The following is a 6,000-nucleotide window of genomic DNA, read 5'->3' as shown; positions in this document are numbered from 1 at the left end:
ATGGAGTCCAAATTACCATCAGGGTGTACACCTCACCCCTGGCGTCATTGCCCACCTCTCAAGGTTAAATACACGTAGACATTGAGGGCTAGCAGGAGGGACCATGCGCTTACCTGCTGCTCTCTGGCAGGTAGCTCCATGCCCTCCTGGGTTTTAATTGCACCTTAGAACACACATGCATCAACACTACAATGAGCGGGTGGAGGGAGGTTTGGAGTCTTCTCTCACCCCCGTTCTCTGCGGCCTGCTGGAGCGGGGGGGGCTAGGAGGAGTTGGCCGTCCGACTGCGGTCTGGAGTGTGGGGCCTCCCTGCTGCTGCGGAGTCGGGGCGGTCTGCCTCTCCCCAAAAGGGTAACACCACCTGGGTCTGGGTGCAGTTCCCCCCTCCAGGGGCAAGGGTACCTAGACCCGGTTTGTAGAGTACGCTTGGGGAGTGTGATCGTGTGTACAGCGTCTCTTTATGTCTGTCTCCACGTTGGTTGAGTGTGGAGTAAGTGCATATGAGAGCATGAGGGTGGGAATGGATGTTTCTGTCTTAGTGTGCCTGTATGTCTGTGTCTATATGTCAGGTTGGGTATCAGACGCCACCTCTCTGGGGACATCTCAGGCCCTCCAAGGTTTGGAGGCCTATCTCCACCCACCACCACTTCCCCTGCCAGTGGCGGACTCCCTCAGGTATCGGTGCGTTGGTGGTTCTTTGTGTGTGGGGGTGGGCGTCCGGGTACACACCGGCTCACTCCTTGACGGCCGCTTATCGGGGCCTGGAGCCTGGGGCTCGCTCGGGCCACTTCGGAGGTGGGGTGCCCCCGGCCTTCGGCCTGGGGCTCGGTCACTCAGGCACGGCTGGCTGCCGGCGGAGCTCACGGGCGCGTCACTGCAACTCCCCCTGGCTTCTGCTCCGCGGCTGCTGAGTGAGCCCTCATCTGGGACTCTCCTCAGCTCTTACTGGGACAGTGGCGCAGCTGCCCCTCTGTGGGTCTTCCTTGGTCTCTTGTGTTCTGGGGGCCTCTGGATGTCTGGAGTTTTGATCTCCTCCATACCTGCTTCATACCCTGGAGGACGGGGCTGTGGCTCCCCACACTCCCTAGCAGATCGTTACATGGAGAAACCTTTGGAATGCAAGCATGCTGATCCACACAGGTGTGCACACAGGTGTACACACGGGTATTCACAGACGCGGACTACAGCTTTCTTCGCTGCTGCCTCAAAGCACATTGTGCGCTGTCTATCTTGCGTGCTGCATAATATCGTTTATTATTTAGTATCTACTGATATCTACTGCTAGCTAGTTTATTGTGATGGTGCTGTTTTTTTTTATTATGTTGCTCTTTGTTGTTTGCTTTCTCTTCTGTTTTTTTTCTCCATACAGGTGACCCAGGTGTTTTTTTTTTGTTTTTTTTTTCTTTCTTCCCCCCCTTCTCACCGTCTCTTCTCCCCTTTGGTTTTCTTTCTCTCCCTCTCTTTCTTTCATTCTTTCTCCCTGTCCTGTCCCGTTTGTAGCAACTGAAAATAAAATAAATTCATAATTATAATAAAGGTCAATCAAATGGACCAATATGGCAAGGCCATGATGATCCACTTGGTAAAATAAATCCGCTTGGCATCTTTCTTGGCGTTAAGACAACAATTCTGATGGCTAAAGATCCAAACGGGACAAAAAAAAAAAAAAAGACAGAACACCTTTGGTTATGTTTTACAAATGTGTTTGTATTTTTTGTCAGTTGCATGAACATATAGCTGACAAATTCATCTTGAAGAATGTCATGTTTGCGTTGGTCAGGTATTATGCAATAAGTGAATTTTGGAAGATTCTCTTAGAACTAGACACGGATTTTCCAAATTGGTGTGGCGTTAATCAACACTATCATCAAGAACAGCAGGAAATGGCTGGATTTTGTGACATATGCTATAACAAAGTGCTTTTGGAAAGAAGTGCAGTTGATACTAATTTGATATGTAGACAGAACTACGTGGGTTTCTTCATTATCAGGTAGGACCAACCAGATTTCACCAACACAGAGGGAAATTCCAGCAAAATACCAGGGTTACCACAGTTGTTTCAGGTAATTCTGGGTCATTAACACCTAGGTTGCCAATCACATTGTGGTATGTCACCCATTCATTATCCTTTCCTGAGTACTTTCGCTCTCTGGTTGTTGCTAGTTTTTCTTATTGTCTCAATCCCATCTCATCCAAACTAAATTAGTTTTTCTTTTTCTGCATCTTGTTATTCAGTTCTGTAAAACACTGTGATTTCAGCAGTTGCAATTGAAACTGGAACTGAGGTAAGATAGAAACAGTTCATTGGCAGCAAACAGAAAATCTTGTTGAAGAGACTGAAAAAGAAACACAAACATATTTGGATCCACCTTGCTTTAAGTTTACTAGTTAGGGTTAATCTCAGGAATACAAAGGTCAGTCAAATGGACCAATATGGCAAGGCCATGATGATCCACTTGGTAAAATAAATCCGCTTGGCATCTTTCTTGGCCTTAAGACAACAATTCTGATGGGTAAAGATCCAAACGGGACACAAAAAAGAAAAAAAAAAGGAATACAAAGGGTGCTTTATGTTCTGCCAAAAGTAGCCATGACAACAAACCATCCAATGTTGGTTTTGCTGTTTGTGATATATGCATGTGTGTGTGTGTGTGTAATGTAGCCTCCCTTCAAAAATTCTACACAAATCCTACAAAGAAAAAAATAAAAATTGTTTGATTCTTTGTGTCTTAGGGGATCCAAGTAAACCTTAATGTGAAGCCATTTTTATAGCAGGGATGAAATTTCGCTTCTCTGGAGTCAATGTAGAAATAATACAAAGGACAAAAACTTATGCAAAGTAGCCTGAAAGGGTTAAATCCTGTGAGGCTACCCAAATTTCAACGTGCCCAAGCTGATACCAGGTATTTATGTTCTAGAATCAATTCTCATAGAAAAGAATATCAATATTTTAGTCATTTTGGATCAATTTGTAGTTTGTCATTTCCAGGAACACAGTGGAGAGTAACTATACTACTACTATACTACTACTACTACTACTACTACTGAGACTGTCTAAATGATTGGTAGGAACTACTTCTTCTTTCGCCTGCCATGGGGATATATGAAATGTATAAATACGTCACGTGTGCTCACTCACTTAGTTGAGCTATTTCAGCTACATAAACAGCTAAGACGCAGTTTGTGACACATGCGCCAAGGCTACAAACCTTGTCAAACATAAACAAAAGTAAATCATTACACAGAATGTGATGAGTTTATGATGAGGAGTTTATGATGTGGAGCTCCTACTCTCCTTTGCCTTTATCAGTTCCTCGTTAGCTTCTCTTGTTGCTTATGGGATTTCTACTATTCCTGTTGTTGGATTTTTCTTGTAAAGAGGAGTGACAGGTGTCGCTCATGGAGTTCTTTGGTGCTGCATGCAGGCACTATCCTGGTACAGAGGGTGAAAATGCCAAGCTGTTAGCGACATGTAGCACTGTTGCTAAACTTTGGAAAGTTACTTGGTTTTTGTGTTGATGTTTAAAGGTCAGGAATTCCCTGCATCCTTAAAACTATGTTATCCCATTTGTTTAAATTTACATACGTAAATATGTTTATAAAATAAGTAATGAAATAAATACATGCTACGTTAAATAGTATGTATGTATGAGTTTAGCTTTAAGTAATGTGTGTGTCCCCGAGATCACCTGACAGCAATTCAGTTGGCCTGATTTAGTCAGGTAAGGTTGTACAGCAGAGCATTTGAAGTAGATTAACATAGGCTAGGAATCATTAAAATATATAGTGTACTTGCAGTACTATCTATAAAATGTTTCGCAGCTGTATTATTATTTTTAATCAGTCACATTTGTTTTGAGTGATGGTTAATAGAATATTAAAAATAAAATGTAGGTATTGACTTTTAAGGGTTTCTTTTTTATTTCTTGCATGATAATTCTTCATAATTAAGCAATTACAACAAGTAGTCTGATGTCTTGTATTCATTATGAAAGTATAATCTGAAATACACAGCTTTTAATTTAGATTTTCCAAACACGTTTTTGTACCACGTATCGCCGACACCAGCCTGAGTTTTACTTGGTTTTAGATCGGAATGGAAATCAGGGGTATCGCACGTCGCTATCAAACAGTTCCTCCACATGAATGAATTTGTTCTACAAGGTGCAGGAAAGGTAGGGCAGGGCTGGTTGTATCATGAGATTTGATTGGGCAACATGAGTGGGTCAGCCCACTGGGTATGGCAGATTACCAGTGCAGCTGTGAAGACATGTGTAGCACACGTGAACAAAGCAGAAGAAGTAGAAGTGCTTCTTGAGTCACTCATTTGCTTCTTGTTTGTAGTTCAACTGCTCCTTTCATTTTATGCCAGGTTCTTCTGTTATGGAGGAACCAAAAATTCTCTTTTTCTTTTTCCCATCCAACCAGCCATTAGTTTCCTTCTGCTTAGTCAATTCAGGGGTGAATTGGGCTAGAGGCTATCTTAGCAGTCGAAGGGCGGGAGCAAGCTCAACATCTGTATGCAAAAGATGAAATTAGGGAGTGTCTACGTCTATACTTGGTAAAAAAGAAGTAAGTGAAAATCAGGTTGTACACGTGGCTTTTTAATTACGACTCTGATGTTTAATGCCACCACAACCAGTAATAGCAGTGATAGCAAAGGGGGTTTTTTTGTTTTGTTTTTCGCCTTTGCATTTGTGCAAATGCCTCCTCCAGTTTGTCACAAGTTAATCCTACCACGTGATTTTCACAAATGCACATCCTGGGACACAACAGCACAGAATACACGTCAGCTTGTTTGGTCTCGGTGTTTTTCAGGATCCATCCATCCATTCGCTTCCGCTTATCCTTTTCAGGGTCATGGGGGGTGCTGGAGCCTATCCCAGCTGTCAAAGGGCGAGAGGCGGGGTACACGCTGGACAGGTCGCCAGTCTGTCGCAGGGCTAACACACAGGGACAGACAACCATTCGCACTCACATTCACTCCTGCATTCACACCTGTGGGCAATTAAGATTTTTCAATTAAACTATCCCCACAAAGTGCATGTCTTTGGACTGTGGGCAGAAGCCGGAGTACCCGGAGAGAACCCACGCAAACACGGGGAGAACATGCATACTCCACACAGAAAGACCCCATCCTGATGGTGGAATTGAACTCTTGCTGTGCAGCAACAGTGTTAACCGCCGTGCCACCGTGCTGACCTGTTTTTCAGGATGTTATCCAAAAACTCGCTGTTGAGAGGCTGTCCATCCGTCTGTGTGTAGAGAATAAGATGAACGTGCTCCTTAGAGACAAGTCGCAATATGTCACGATCCTTAACTAGTAAACTGTCTCTGGGCCTGAAAACTGAATATGTTTACTCTCTGCAGTATTTTTAGGGGCACAGTGCTAATTACTAACATCCACAATGCTTGGTGATGCTTGTTCATACTTGAATAACACGTTGCCAGCTTAGGTAGAAACACAACACTGTGTTGACAGTCTGCGTCACGGACATGCAAGTACATATTGCGACTTGTCTCCAAGAGCACTTGAAGGTGCAGATCACAAAAACAGAAAGAGAAACACAATATGGAGATGTTAACAAGCCATTTTCTCTCCACTTCTGGTTGCAGAGATGGAGGCCAATCAGAAAAAGGCAGAATGGCCAATCAGAAACAGTAGCCTTGGAAATAGCCAATTAGGCCTGTTTGTCTGTGAGGACAAAGGAAGCGATATTGCAGAGTGATTGCGCCAGCGCCGAGCTACACAAACACGCTCAAATGACACCTTGCTTGTTGCCTTCCAACCCTAATTTCACAGGAGTGCGAGATCTTGATTGCATCTGTGCTGGCGAGAGAGGACGTCTCATTATTACACCAAAACAATCGCCACCTCAGAGGCAAAAAACAGAGATTTTGTTTTCATTAGGGAGCTATTGAGTCACCGGCTCTCGAGTCAAGGCGCACACGCACTCACACACATGTACATGCACCGAGGGTGTAGTCTGGCAATTTTAC

The sequence above is a fragment of the Aulonocara stuartgranti genome, assembly GCF_965226115.1.
Source record: "Aulonocara stuartgranti genome assembly, chromosome: 18".
Taxonomy (NCBI): Eukaryota; Metazoa; Chordata; class Actinopteri; order Cichliformes; family Cichlidae; genus Aulonocara; species Aulonocara stuartgranti.
The sequence above is the reverse complement of the archived record's forward strand: the minus strand, read 5'-3'. Positions refer to the sequence as shown.